General features: G+C 39.6%; 1 protein-coding gene across 2 annotated transcripts in view; it reads left to right on the top strand.

Moving 5' to 3' along the window:
* The window catches only part of ATF2 (activating transcription factor 2), an 85,552-nt gene that overhangs the window by 7,755 nt on the left and 62,391 nt on the right, over nt 1-15,406 (top strand). The window contains exon 2 of one of the 2 annotated variants that reach the window (XM_021703359.1): nt 8,282-8,380. The exons of the other annotated variant lie outside the window; for it this stretch is intronic. The gene's annotated coding sequence lies outside the window, so the exon portion shown is untranslated. The remainder of the gene's footprint in view (nt 1-8,281; nt 8,381-15,406) is intronic. 2 annotated transcript variants of the gene reach the window in all.

Raw genomic sequence — 15,406 nt, 5'->3', positions numbered from 1 at the left:
AAAAGTTGTAATAATAGATACCATGTAAGTGCCATGCACTATACTATGTATTTTGTATATATTATTATCCTTTATTCTTTTTGACAACACTGAAAGTGGTGTATTGTTTCTTACTGTTGAGGATCATAGTGAAATCATACCATTTAAAAGTTTTCTAATATAGAAACTCAAAGGTACCTTAACCTTGAAAAGGAGTTACTAGCTCATAGTTACAGGTTTTCAAACTCTTAGGTTCAAGTTTTGTTACTATGACCATACTGATGTTCTCAGGACCCCAGGATTGCTCTAGGATAACTTTTTGCATTTTGTGGCTCTTGACCAAGATATAAGAAGGAAATTAAAGCACAGAGTTCTTTGTCTATAAGGTATTGCTGCCCTTGAAGCCTTGTGACACAAGCCTATCCTCCTGGGTACCTTAACATTTTTGCTCACACTGTTAATGTCCTATTCCTGCATCACAAATTACCACATATTTTGCATCTTAAAACAACACAAATTTATCTCACAGTTTTTGTAGGTCAGAAGTCCAGGTGGGCTCAGCTGGGTCTTCTGCTTAGGGTCTTACAAACCCAGAATTTATTGTTGGCTGAGCTGTATTCCATGCTAGAGTGTCTGGGGGAAAAATCCACTTCCGGGTTCGTTCAGATTCTTGGCTGAATGCAGATTCCTTTTGGACTGATAACCACTTAGATGGTTATTCAGCTCTTAGAAGCTGAAAGGCTTTCAGTCCTGTCCCCTCCAGTAATGACAAGTCAGGTCTCCCTCATGCTTCTAATATTTTTGACTTATGCTACTACTGAATCTCTGAGACTCCAGACAGAAAGTTTTCTGTTCTTAAGGGCTCCAGTAATTAGATTGGGCCACCTGGATAACCCAGAATAATCTTCCTGTTTTAGGATTTGTAATCTTTTTACATCCTCAGAGTCCATTTTGCCATATAATATAACTATTCATAGTTTCCAGGGATTTGGGTGTGGACTACTTTGGGGGACCATTCTACCTACTACACTAATGGGCTCCTGAAAAGAAATTTGATAAACTTTGTACCCTTGCACATTTCTAAGTTGAATCCTAAAATTTTTCATCTTAAGTTTAAATAGTTGAAAAAAAGTACAATTTCTGGCTTTTCTAGATACTGACACTACTTTTTTTTATAAGTACCTAATTTCAGTAGTGATTTGATGCTATCATTGGTTTTAAAAAACAGACTAGAGGGGCGCCTGGGTGGCTCAGTCGTTAAAGCGTCTGCCTTCGGCTCAGGTCATGATCCCAGGGTCCTGGGATCGAGCCCCACATCAGGCTCCCTGCTCGGGGGGAAGCCTGCTTCTCCCTCTTCCCGCTCCCCCTGCTTGTGTTCCCTCTCTCGCTGTGTCTCTCTGTGTCAAATAAATAAAATCTTGAAAAAAAATAAAACTAAAAAACAGACTAGAATTAATTCATCTTTAACAGTTGGAAATTTTCATTATTCCTCTTATTAACCTATTTAACTTCCTCTTCTTCAACATAATTTTATTTGAATCCAGTGGATTTTAATGTGTTTTAAAGTATTGATCACTTTATCATACTTCTCTGCAATAAATATAAATTGAACTTTTCTCAGTTTCTTATTGATTTCTTCTCTTCATGGAGCTCTCTCGGGACAGTGCATTTTTGGACAATATTTTGAGAATGGAAGAAGCAATCATTAAATGAAAAGTTTTTATTGTTCCTGTCATCACACTAAACAATATATATGAATTCAGAACATTCCTAAACACAGGGCAAAATGCCATTCTTAAACACAATGCTTTAGTAGAAATACTTTTTTTTTTTTTAAAGATTTTTATTTATTTATTTGACAGAGAGAGAGAGAGCGAGAGCAGGAACACAAGCAGGGGGAGTGGGAGAGGGAGAAGCAGGCTTCCTGCCGAGCAGGGAGCCCGATGTGGGACTCGATCCCAGGACCCTGGGGTCATGACCTGAGCCGAAGGCAGACGCTTAACGACTGAGCCACCCAGGCGCCCAGTAGAAATACTTCTAAGACAGGCAAAGACACAAGCCTGAGGTTAAATGGTGCCTGGGTTAAGGGAGGCTTTAAGACACTTTTTATTTTTATTTTATTTATTTTTTTAAGAGCGATTTTGTGAGCTTTTTGGTTTTTTTTTTAAGATTTTATTTATTTTTCAACAGAGAGAGAGGGAACACAAGCAGTGGGAGAGGGAGAAGCAGGCTTCCCGCGGAACAGGGAGCCCGATGTGGTACTCGATCCTGACACCCTGGGATCATGACATGAGCTGAAGGCAGACACTTAATGACTGAGCCACCCAGGCGCCCTTTAAGACACTTTTTAAATAAATCCCTTGTTTTGTTCCATGAAGGTTTTACAACCTGGGGGCAGTGCATGGTAATGAGATTTGGTATGGGTGAGAAGTATGGGTTTCTTTTGAGCTGTGGAAGAATGAGGATTTAGGGAAAGTAGACCATTTTTAGGAAAGCAAACATAGGGAAATTAAAGATACAAAAATTTTCTTAAAACTTATCCTGCTCAGGTGTCCCTTGGAATGCATTAGTGTACCTTCAGTAATACATACACCTGTTTGAACACTGCCTTGAAAAGACTGTCCTCTTCCTGCCTAGCTCCTGTCCTCTGACAAGGCCAGAAACCCATAGACTCTTCTGAGTCTATGTCAAGTTCCTTTCTCACATGAATATCTACTTTCTGAGCCTTGTTTTTGTTTTTGTTTAAAGATTTTATTTGTCAGAGAGATAGATCACAAGCAGGAGGGAGCCGCAGGCAGAGGGAGAGGGAGAAGCAGACTCCCCACTGATCAGGGAGCCCAATGTGGGACTCGATCCCAGGATACTGAGATCGTGACCCAAGCCGAAGGCAGACGCTTAACCATCTGAGCCACCCAGGCGCCCCCTGAGCCTTGTTCTTTGACACAATATCTGCTTTCCAGAATATTTACCATTAGCAGTGTTTGCCTCCTTCCACAGAGCCCATACCCCTTAGCCACAGGTTAATTATATCCAAATACAGGCATACCTTAGAGATATGGCAGGTTAGGTTCCAGATGACCACAATAAAGCAAGAGGAATGAATTTTTTTGGTTTCCTAGTGCATTTAAAATTTATGTTTTCACTATGCTGTAGTCTTTTTTTTTTTTTAAAGATTTTATTTATTTGACAGAGACACAGCGAGAGAGGGAACACAAGCAGGGGGAGTGGGAGAGGGAGAAGCAGGTCCCCCGCAGAGCAGGGAGCCCGATGTGGGGCTCAGTCCCAGGACCCTGGGACCATGACCTGAGCCGAAGGCAGACACTTAACGACTGAGCCACCCAGGTGCCCCCACTATGCGGTAGTCTTTTAAGTGTGTGCTAATATTATATCTTAAAAAAACTGTACATATCTTAATTTAAAAATCCTTTATTGCTAAAAAAAAAAAAAAAACGCTAACCATCATCTGAGCTTTCAGCCAGTTGTAATCTTTTTGCTGGTGTAGGGTTTTGCCCATGGTGGCTCTTCACTGATCAGGTGGTGGTTGCTGAAGGTGGGGTGGCTATGGCAATTTCTTTAAACATCAATGAAGTTTACCCATGGTAGAACTTTCAAAGTTGGAGTCAATCCTCTCAAGCCCAATCACTGCTTTATCAACTAATTTTATGTAATATTCTAAATTCTTTGCTATCATTTTTTTTTTTTAAGATTTTATTTGTCAGAGCACAAAGCAGGGGGAGTGGCAGGCAGAGAGGGAGAAGCAGACTCCCCACTGAGCAGGGAGCCCGACGACGTGGGACTCAATCCCAGGACCCTGGGATCATGACCCGAGCCGAAGGCAGACACTCAACCGACTGAGCAACCCAGGCGTCCCTTTGCTATCATTTCAATAATCTTCAGAGCATCTTTACCAGGAGTAGATTCCATCTCAAGAAATCACTTTCTTTGCTCATGCATAAAGAGCAGCTCCTCATTTGTTCAAGTTTATCATGAGATTGCAGCAATTCAGTCACGTCTTTAGGTTCCACTTCTAGTTCTCTTGCTGTTTCCACCACATTTGTATTTACTTCCTCCACTGAAGTCTTGAACCCCTCAAAATCATCATGAGAGTTGGAATCAACTTCTTCCAGACTCCTCTGTTAATGTTGATATTTTGACTTCTTCCCATGAATCACAAATGCTCTTAATGGCATCTAGAACGGTGAATCTTCTTTAGAAGGTTTTCAGTTTTGTCTAGATCCATCAGAGGAATCACTATCTATAGTAGCTACAGTTTTATAAAATGTATTTCTTAAATAAGACTTGAAAGAATTACTCCTTGATCCATGGGCAGCAGAATAGATGTGTTTAGCAGGCATGAAAACATTAATCTTGTTACACATATCCATTAAAGTTTTTGGGTGTCAGGTGCATTGTCAGTGAGCAGTAACATTTTGAAAGGAATCTTTTTTTCTGAGCAGCATGCCTCAACAGTGGGCTTAAAATATTCACTAAACCATGTTGTAAACAGAGGTGCTGTCATTCAGACTTTGTTGTTCCATTTATAGAGCACAGACAGAGTAGATTGAGTGTAATTCTTAAGGGCTCTAAGATTTTCAGAATGATCAAGGAGCATTGGCTTCAACTTAAAGTTACCAGCTGTGTTAGCCCCTAACAAGAAAGCCTGTTCTTTGAAGCTTTGAAACGAGACATGAACTTTTTTTCTAGCTATGAAAGCCCTTGAGGGTATCTTCTTCCAATCTAAGGCTGTTTCATCTACATTGAAAATCTTTTGTTTAGTGTAGCCACCGTCATTAATGATCTTAGCTAGATATTCTATTTTTTTTTTTTTTTTTAAAGATTTTATTTATTTATTTGAGACAGAGAGAATGAGAGACAGAGAGCGTGAGAGGGAGGAGGGTCAGAGGGAGAAGCAGACTCCCCGCCGAGCAGGGAGCCCGATGCGGGACTCGATCCCGGGACTCCAGGATCATGACCCGAGCCGAAGGCAGTCGCTTAACCAACTGAGCCACCCAGGCGCCCCTTAGCTAGATATTCTAGATAACTTGTTGCAGTTTCTATATTAGCACTTGCTGCTTCACCTTGTACTTTTTAAAAAAAAATTTTAAGTAATCTCTACAGCCAGTGTGGGGCTCAAACTTAAGACCCTGAGATCAAGAGTTGCATGCTCTATTGACGGAGCTAGCCAGGGGCCCCCTCGTCTTACACTTTTATGTTATAAAGGTGGCTTCTTTCCTTAAACCTCATGAACCAGCTCTGCCAGCTTCCAACTTTTCTTCTGCAGCTGCTTCACCTCTCTCAGCCACCTTAGAATTAAGGAGAGTTAGGGCCTTAGTCTGGATTAGGTTTTAGCTTAAGGTAATGTATATCAATCAGAATAGTCATGACCTGAGCTGAAGGCAGATGCTTAACGACTGAGCCACCCAGGCGCCTTTAAGACACTTTTTAAATAACAGTTTTCTGTCATGTATAGCTGGTTTGATCTATTCATACCACCAAAAGTTTCAGTTGTAAGGCTGTTTTATTTATCATTTGCATGTTCACGAGAATAGCACTTTTGATTTCCATCAAGAAGTTTACCTTTGCATTCACAGCTTGGCTTCCTGTTTGGTCAAGAGGCCTAGCTTTTGGCCTATCTCGGCTTTCAACATGCTTTCCTCACTAAGCATAATCATTTCTAGCTTTTGGTTTAATGTGGGAGATGTGCCCCTCTTCCTTTCCCTTGAACATTTAGAGGCCATTGTAGGGTCATTAATTGGTCTAATTTCAATATTGTTGTGTCGCAGGGCACAGGGAAGCAGAAAGAGAGGGGGAGAGATGGGGGAGGAGCTGGTAGGTGGAACCGTTAGAACTTAAACAGCACTTATCGTTTAAGTTTGCTGTCTTATGTGGGTGTAGTCCGTGGCACCCTAAAACAATTATAATAGTAACATCAAAGATCACTGATCATAAATCACCATAACAAATATAATAATAGTGAAGAAGTTTGAAATTTGCAAGAATTACCAAAAGGTGACACAAAGACATGAAGTGAGCAAATGCTGTTGGAAAATTGGCACCAATAGAGTTGTTCCATGTAGTGAAGGTTGCCAAAAACCTTCAATTTATAAAAAATGCACTATCTGTGAGGCACAATAAAATAACATGCTTGTATAAGAAATACATATACAGTAGCTAGGGTAGGGTAGCAGTGGTAAAAGAGAAGTTCTTTACATCTGTGTGTTTCAGGTTACAAAAAAAACCCCAAAAAACCCAAAAACAAACAAACAAAAATAATTGTTTAATGTCTTTCAAAGTCTGGATGATAATCTTAACATTGCATGCATAAAACATAAGCTGTATAGGCCAGGCCAGGTACAGCTTGCTAGCCTTTCTCTTGAAGTGAAGACCAGAAGTCCATCTTGCTGTTTTCCAGGGTGTTAGTTCCTGGTCTTTTGTGAGCAACTGCTAAAATAAGAACACAGCACTCCATAGGAAAATCTTAAGCCCTACTTAAAAATATACATCTCCCTGAAAGAAACAATTTGCAGAAATTTATCTCTATCTAGAAAATGTGAACCTTTACACAGAGGCATTTGTCCTTTGAATTGCTGTTCCATTTATAGTCCTTATTTTACATTTGTACAGCTAAGTATCCTGTTCAGGGCCCTTTCCCTTTAAGGAACAGTCTGTGTAAAACAGAATTTTGATGCAGCTTTGAAATGAGAGTCTTTCCAGCTTCTAGTATTCTCATCAAAGTTTTAAACATGAAGACTGTTTCACCCAGCCTTATTCAAGGTAAAGTGCAATCCTTCTTTTCAATAGTCTGTGCAATAGGGACATCTCCCAAGTTCATACATAGCCTAATAATGAGAGTTCAGTCCTTAAATAATGGTAGAGGAAAGTCTACTTTCCCTTTTAACATCTTGTTCCAGGATTACTGCCTTTTCCTAATGGAATTGGTAACTTGGTTTTCTGCCAGGTTATTACCCAGACTCCGCTTGGGCACTCTATTACTTATGTAATGGCCCTGTGTTAATCATTTCTGAGTTTTGTGGACCTCACATGTGAGTTTATTCTCCTAAACTACAACTTATTTAGGTTGTTTCTTTGCTATTGCATTATTCTTCTGGTCTTCAGATTTTTCTCTTTTTTCTCTGTCACCTACAGATTGACCTTTTATATTTAGAGAAGTTCTTTATGAACACTGGTCTTGCTCCTTGGCCACTGGCAGGACTTTCTGCTTTTGAAAGCTCCCTTCAGTGGACTGCTAAGACATTTCTACAAGGTATCCCACCATCCTATATTTTAGGGTGAGAGAGTATGATGACAGAAATGTTGACCAGTATTCATTTTCTTCTTTTTCTTTATTATTGATGCTCCAGTTTTTAGCTGAGCATATGGTGAAATAAAGAATTTATTTCTCAGCTAGGTATAGCTGTTGTGACTTAAGTTCTGGTGTATGGAATGTAAATAGACGTTTCCTGTGAGCTGTTGGAAAATTTCCTAAATAGGAGACTATTGCTCATCTTCTCATTCTCCTTCCTGCTGTCTGATCAGCAGGTGTTATGGTTAGACCTTAAGCAGTTATTTTAAACCATGAAGGGGATACCACATGTTGAGGATGGCAAAACAACAAAATAGAAGGAGCCTGGGTTCCTAATGATCATGGTTTGGGATTGCCTGTGCTTTTACGTGAAAGAAATAAACTTCTGAATCATTTAAGCTATTGTTAACAAATTCTGAGTTTTCTGTCACTCATAGCTGAACCCAATCCAGCTGATATAGGTATAAAAAAATCAAGCTGTTTCCAAATGAAAAGCATATGAACTGGGTCCCCTGGATGGTATGGTGCAGCACTGACCCACAAAAAATTTTCATCTCTAAATAAAAACTTGGAAGAAAAGAAAAAAAAACATATATTATCATCTCCACTTAGAATTTTGATGCTCAGATTCAGCACTGCCATTTCACCAATTATCTATGACTACCCCTCCCTTCTATTAAAAAGCTTCATTTTTCTCCTTTCACCAAGATTCCGCTGCTGTACTTCCGTCTTTGAAGCCGTTACACCTCTAGGTGGCATTTTGCTAGGAGTTACAGGCAACCACAGGATAAACATCTTCCTGGAGCATTGAAACTTTTGGAGGGAACCTTAATTTTTATATCAGAAAATAATGGAATGAAAGGCAAACTTCACATACATTTTTAAATATAAAGCAAATGCTTAAAAATTTTTGTGTAGGAGTTCAACTGCATGAGCCTATTTCCTCAGATCTCACGGAGTAAGGAGTTCAATCTCTTTTCTGCCTTTCCTTTGCCCTAGGGAGACTCAGATGGAAACTTGAGAAGCACTGCTTACTTGATTAGAGCTAAGGGATTCCTGGCAGCAGTGAATAAAGCTCATGGCCCACCAGTTAGAAAGGTAAGAGATTTTAAGCTTTTAATGCAAAAGTGGTTTTTTATTTTCCAATTGTCTCTCACATATTACTGAATTCAACAGATGCTTCCACATAGTATCCTCAGGGTGCTAGTGTCCTACCATATTGATAGTATTTAGTAAAAATAGCCTGCTTCTCCCTCTCCCTCTCCCCCTGCTTGTGTTCCCTCTCTCGCTGTCTCTCTCTCTGCTGAATAAATAAATAAAATCTTCCAAAAAAAATAAAATAAAAAATAAAAGCACATTGAAGACTTAATATTAAATTGTTTAATTGTTTTTGAAAGATTTTATTTGTCAGAGAGAGAGCACAAGCAGGGGGAGCAGCAGGCAGAAGAAGAAGCAGGCTCCCCACTGAGCAAGGAGCCTGATGAGGGACTCGATCCCGGGACCCTGGGATCATGACCTGAGCTGAAGGCAGACGCTTAACTGACTGAGCCACCCAGGCGTCCCAAATTGTTCAGTTTTAACTCAGAGCCTCCTAAACTTATCTGACTAGGGAATTCTCTATAGCAAAGGGTCCGCATATGAAAGTCCCAATTCTTCTAGGATTTTATAACAGATAGTAACAAGAGTTACTCCTTGAAGTGTTTTCTTTTTTTTTTTTTTTTAAGTAAGCTCTATGCCCAATATGGGGCCTAAACTCATGACCCCAAGATCAAGAGTCACATGCTCTACCTACTGAGCCAGCCAAACACCCTGAAGTATTTTCTATAGTCCAAAAATATTTTGGACAAAAAAAGTATTGCCCGTTTGAAGGCTGTACATGCTAACTAAAATGTCAACATTTACTTGCTTTTTTTTTTTTTTAAGTTTTTATTTATTTATTTGACAGAGACACAGCGAGAGAGGGAACACAAGCAGAGGGAGTGGGAGAGGGAGAAGCAGGCTTCCCGCGGAGCAGGGAGCCCGATGTGGGGCTCAATCCCAGGACCCCGGGATCATGACCCGAGCCAAAGGCAGATGCTTAACGACTGAGCCACCCACGCGCCCCAACATTTATTTGCTTTTGTATTGAATTAAATCCACTAAATTTAGTTCCATGATTATTCACACTGATCAGAAACATTAATAGGAAGTTATATAGTCCTCAAATATACCTTTATTGAAAGTCTTCTGTGTGTCAGCCACAGTGTGGTGAAGTTAAAAATATAAAATACAGTGGTTTCTCATTCCAAGCCATTTATAGTTTGGGGATATAGCTTCTAAAAATGGAAGGAAATTTTTGATAAATTAAATGTGATCTGGCATACAAAATCTTTCAAAGCATGGTGGTCTAGTGATAGACTTTGTCAGATACGTCAAGATACACAAGCAGATTGGCCTGTGCTGTTGTACCTGAATCTGAAGGTTCAGATCAAAAGAGAAACCATGTGTAAATGTACAGTTACTCTAATTTGGACGAAATTTAGAAAATAAATATATATGTATAATGTATTTGAAAAATAAAAATTTTTAAGCAGGGAATTTTTCAAGGAGGAAAGGATGGCAAACTTTTTCTTACACACTGATATATATAGGTTAAATAATTTCTGAGCTGCTTGACCAACTTAAATGTTCAAATCCTGATTTGGTTAGAAGTATTCCATAAAATGTAATTCCAGGGACACCTGGGTGGCTCAGTCAGTTAAGTGTCCAATGTTTGATTTCGGCTCAGGTCATGTTCTCAGGGTTTTGAGATTGAACCCAGTGTCAGGCTCCGCATTCAGTGGGGAGTCTGCTTCTTCCTGTCTCTCTCTCTCTCTCCCTCTCTCTTCCTCCCTCTCTCTCTTCCTCCCTCCCTCTCTCCCTCAGCCCCTCCCCCCACATGCGTGTGTGCCCACCCCCCCCTCTAAAATAAATAAATCTTTTTTTTTAAAAATGTAAATTCCGTGAGGGCAGGGACTATGTCTGTATCATTGTACCCTAGAGTCTAGCACAATTCCTGCCCTCTTGCATGTACTCAGTAAATATTTATTGACTAAATGACTAAGTAAATGAGTGATCTGAACTTAAGGGTAGAGAGATAGTGGATTGAGGGTGAACAGTGTTTACTAAGAAAGATGGGTAGGTGGGAAGTGAGAGCATTCTAGGCTGAGAGATGGATTGGATTAAAAGCCTGCATGAGACTAGAGCCAAAGGATTAAGGAGTAGCATAAGACTGGGGTAGAAGGCAGGGGTCAGTCCATATGCAATGGTGTGGAGGCCTTTTGAGGCCTTATCCTAAACATTTATTTTATAACTGGTTCTTTCCTCTCATTTTGACGGGTACTGTTGGTGTGCAAATCATCATTCTCTTTTCTGAATTTAGCAGTAATTTGTACTGGCTTTCTTATGCATAGTGTTGGCCTTTAATCCATCCTCCATACTTCTATTAGATCTTGCAAAAATTTCCCTTTGATTATCTAGTTCAGCATCATAAAATCTTTCCATTTTTTTTTTACAGCATAATTAAGCACACTTATTCTTTTAAGGGGCAGATAGTGGATATTTTAGACTTTATAGGGGCCACATATGGTCTCTGTTGCTTATTCTCCTCCCACCCCCGCCCATTTAAAAATGTGAAAAACTTGCTTAGCTCAACATTTTGGCACAGGCTTGTATTTATAACTTCAGAGTAGCAGTGGGATGGGGGTGGTGAGGGTGGAATCCAAACTCCTTGCCAGGGTAATAAAGGCCCTTCAAGATTTGCTTCTCTTTCTGGCCTTATCTCTCTTCCCTTCAGCCTTATATCCCCATGCTTCAGCCATCAGAAGTTCTTAAAGATCTCTCAGTGTAGGGCGCCTGTGTGGCTCAGATGGTTAAGCGTCTGCCTTCGGCTCAGGTCATGATCCCAGGGTCCTGGGATCGAGTCCCACATCGGGCTCTCTGCTCCTTGGGAGCCTGCTTCTCCCTCTGCCTCTGTCTCTCATGAATAAATAAATAAAAATCTTAAAAAAAAAAAAAAAATCTCTCCGTGTACTTCTACTTCATTGTGATTCTGTATGCTTGCTGTTTTCTCTGCTGAAAAAACATCATCCCTCACTGCCTGATGCCTCTACCTTTGAGACTACTACTACTTCAGTAGTAGCCTTCCCAGACCCTCTCTCCACATTTGGCAATGTACTTGTCTTAAGGGTTAGAAACTTAATTGGATAAATCAGGTTAAAAAAAAAAAAAGAGATCATACTCAGAATATAGAAGACTTGCATGATTCAGTCACAGAAAGCATAAGCATTACAGAAACTACTTTCCTTCTTGGCTGCATGGTTTCTCATCTCTTTTTCTGTGCCTGCTCTCTTCTGGGTTTCATTAATTTCTTATCAGTATGAATGTGATAGTAAATGTCTACCAGTCCTGAGTATGATTTGGAATCTTTGCTGCCCACCTCTGTTTGGCTTTTTTCTTTTTACAAATTTTCTGAAGAGGTAATCTGATTGGCTTAACTTAAGTGTCTCCCCTGGTGTCTCCCTGGTTCACCTGAGGCAGGTATGTCTGGGTCATGGATATTCTAGGATTGCCCTTCACTGGTAATCAGGCTGTCTAAGGGGGGGAGTGTGGGTGCTGAGGAGAGATGACCAGCTCCATAATCTTAATCCCCTATGTTCCCATAGTGCCTGTGTATATCTTTATTATTATATATATATCACAGAATTATACTTGTTGGTTCTTACTAATCTGATTTTGAGGGCAAGGACCATATTTCTTATTCTTTTTTTCTTTCCATATCTCTTACTCTTTTTTTTTTTAATTTTATTATGTTATGTTAGTCACCATACAATACATCATTGGTTTTTGATGTGGTGATCCACGATCCATTGTTTTCGTATGACACCCAATGCTCCATGCAGTATGTACCCTCCTTAATACCCATCACTGGGCTAACCAATTCCCCCTCCCCCCTCCCCTCTAAAACCCTGTTTGTTTCTCAGAGTCCATAGTCTCTCATGGTTCATCTCTCCCTTCAATTTCCCCCCCTTCATTTTTCCCTTCCTTCTCCTAATGTCCTCCATGCTATTCCTTATGTTCCACAAGTAAGTGAAACCATATGATAATTGACTTTCTCTGCCTGACTTATTTCACTTAGCATAATCTCCTCCAGTCCCATCCATGTTGATGTAAAAGTTGGGTATTCATCTTTTCTGATGGCTGAGTAATATTCCATTGTATATATGGACCACATCTTCTTTATCCATTCATCTGTTGAAGGGCATCTCGGCTCTTTCCACAGTTTGGCTATTGCAGACATTGCTGCTATGAACATTGGGGTGCATATGGCCCTTCTTTTCACTACATCTGTGTCTTTAAGGTAAATACGCAGTAGTGCAGTTGCTGGGTCATAGGGTAGCTCTGTTTTTAATTTTTTGAGGAACCTCCACGCTGTTTTCCAAAGTGGCTGTACCAAGTTGCATTCCCACCAACAGTGTAAGAGGGTCCATATCTCTTATTCTTAATATGGCATAAGGTACAAAATAGGCAGTCAGATATTTTCTAAATACATTTTGTAAAGTAGTTGTATTAGAAATGTTTGGGAATGCTATACATTGTAACATTTAGTATTATCCATATTTTAGAAATCTGCTTTGAAACTTGAGTACATACTTTAAAGGTAAGAAATTATAACATTTATAATTCTATGGCTAACTAGAGGGTCAGTAAAATTAACATTTTAGAATCCAGAGATTTTTGGGGTGCCTGACTGGCTCAGTCGGAAGAGCGTTCGACTTTTGATCTCGGAGTTGTGAGTTCGAGCCCACATAGGGTGTAGAGATCACTTAAATAAAAAAACTTAAACTATTTTAATTAAAAAAAGAATCTAGAAATTTTTGAAGTTAATCACCAGAAATTGACTTGCTCCCTCCCATTTTTTTTAAGATTTTATTTTCAGGGGCGCCTGGGTGGCTCAGTCGTTAAGCGTCTGCCTTCAGCTCAGGTCATGGTCCCAAGGTCCTGTGATCGAGCCCCACGTCGGGCTCCTTGCTCAGCGGGAAGCCTGCTTCTCCCTCCCCTGCTCCCCCTACTTGTGTTCCTACTCTCGCTGTGTCTCTCTCTGTCAAATAAATAAATTAAATCTTTAAAAAAAAAAAAGATTTTATTTTTAAGTGATCTCTCTACCCAATGTGGGGCTCAAACTCACAACCCTGAGACCAAGAGTCACATGCTCCACTGACCGAGCCAGCCAAGCACCCCACTCCCTCCCATTTTTAAAGCTTCATTTACCCACCCTATTTTCTATGAAGTAAATTGGTTTCTTTCTTTTTTTTTTTTGCTTCTGATAGAGATTGAAGAAACACCAAGTATTTTTTTTTTTTTAAGATTTTATTTATTTGTCAGAGAGAGAGAGAGACAGAGCACAAGCAGGGGGAGTGGCAGGCAGAGGGAGAAGCAGGCTCCCCGCTGAGCAAGGAGCCTGATGTGGGACTCGATCCCAGGACCCCAGGACCATGACCTGAGCCGAAGGCAGCCGCTTAACTGACTGAGCCACCCAGGCATCCCAACACCAAATATTTTTATCAGCTGAATCATTTGAATGATACTATTCCCATGCCATTTTGAATTCTGATGTTATGACCTAAAAGATCATCTTGCTTAACACATTCCATATTAAAAAAAAAGGAACTATTAGGACAAGTAATTGATATCATCTCTTGAGTTTTTATTCAGGTATGGTAATTGTTCTGTCATGATTCTGTTTTCTCTTAACCTTGCAGTATAGAAGTGATTTTTTTACTCTCTGACATCCAATAACATGAAAGTTATAAACCAGAAACAAGCAGAGAATCGTTAGAGAATCCATGTTGTATAGTATTTTTCTCATAACTACTCCTAAACACTACATAACACTAATTATATAATGGTTATATAGTATATTATTATAGTGCAGATGACTATAATTTGAACTTCTATAAGTTTTCCATTTTTAATTTTTTAGTTCAGAACCTTTTAAGAGTGAGTTGCCAGCAAGATGTCCCATTACCCCAAATACTTTATTTTCTACAGTAAGACATTTTCCTACAAAACCACAATACATCCCTGAAAATCAATAAATTGACATTGATCTATTGCTACCATCTAATCTGCAAATCACATTTAAATTTTACCAGTTGTTCCAATAATGTCCTTTTATAGCAAAAGATTTGTCTCGAATTCACATTGCAGTTAGTTGTCATGTCTCACTCATCTTTTTTCATCTGAAATAGTTCATCAGTCTTTCCTTGAGTTTGATGACTTGGGCACCTTAGAAAATTAAAGTCCAGTTATTTTGAAGAGTTTGCCTCAATTTGGGGTTGTGTAATTTTTTTTTTTTTTTTAAGATTTTATTTGCGAGAGAGAGAATGAGAGACAGAGAGCATGAGAGGGAGGAGGGTCAGAGGGAGAAGCAGACTCCCTGCTGAGCAGGGAGCCTGATGTGGGACTCGATCCCGATCCCGGGACTCCAGGATCATGACCCGAGCCGAAGGCAGTCGCTTAACCAACTGAGCCACCCAGGTGCCCTGTGTAATATTTTTCATGATTAGATTCAGGTTTATGTATCTTTGACATGACTATCATAGAAGTGATGCTGTGTCCCTTCTCATTGCATCCTACTGGAGTACATGATATTGGTTTTCCTTATTTCTGATTTTGTTAACTTGGATCATTTGAGTAACATAATATTTGCCAGACTTTTGTAATTAAAATATATTTTAACGGGATATTTTGGAGGATATAAATGTCCTGTCTTATCGAATGTTGAATTTATTCTTTTATATCAGTATGGATTAATGGAATCCAATTTTATTCAGAATATGATCCATTACTATCATTATTTTGATTCTGACATTGTTCAGATTTGACCACTTTATGGCCAAATTCGTAACCAAGTCTTTATTTTCTTGCAAAAGATATTCAAGGCCCATCCTGTACTTGCCCTACCCTAGCCCTGGAGCCAGACAATTCTTGAAGGAGCCCAGGTTCCTTTTGGTAAAGAATGGTATTTAGACATCAAGATCTGGGTGCCTAGCGGGTATATTGCTTTGAGGGTATCAGTGTTCTCAGTAGACACAGCTAGGGAAA

This window comes from Neomonachus schauinslandi, chromosome 3, assembly GCF_002201575.2.
Source record: "Neomonachus schauinslandi chromosome 3, ASM220157v2, whole genome shotgun sequence".
Lineage (NCBI taxonomy): Eukaryota > Metazoa > Chordata > Mammalia > Carnivora > Phocidae > Neomonachus > Neomonachus schauinslandi.
The sequence above is the reverse complement of the archived record's forward strand: the minus strand, read 5'-3'. Positions and strand labels throughout refer to the sequence as shown.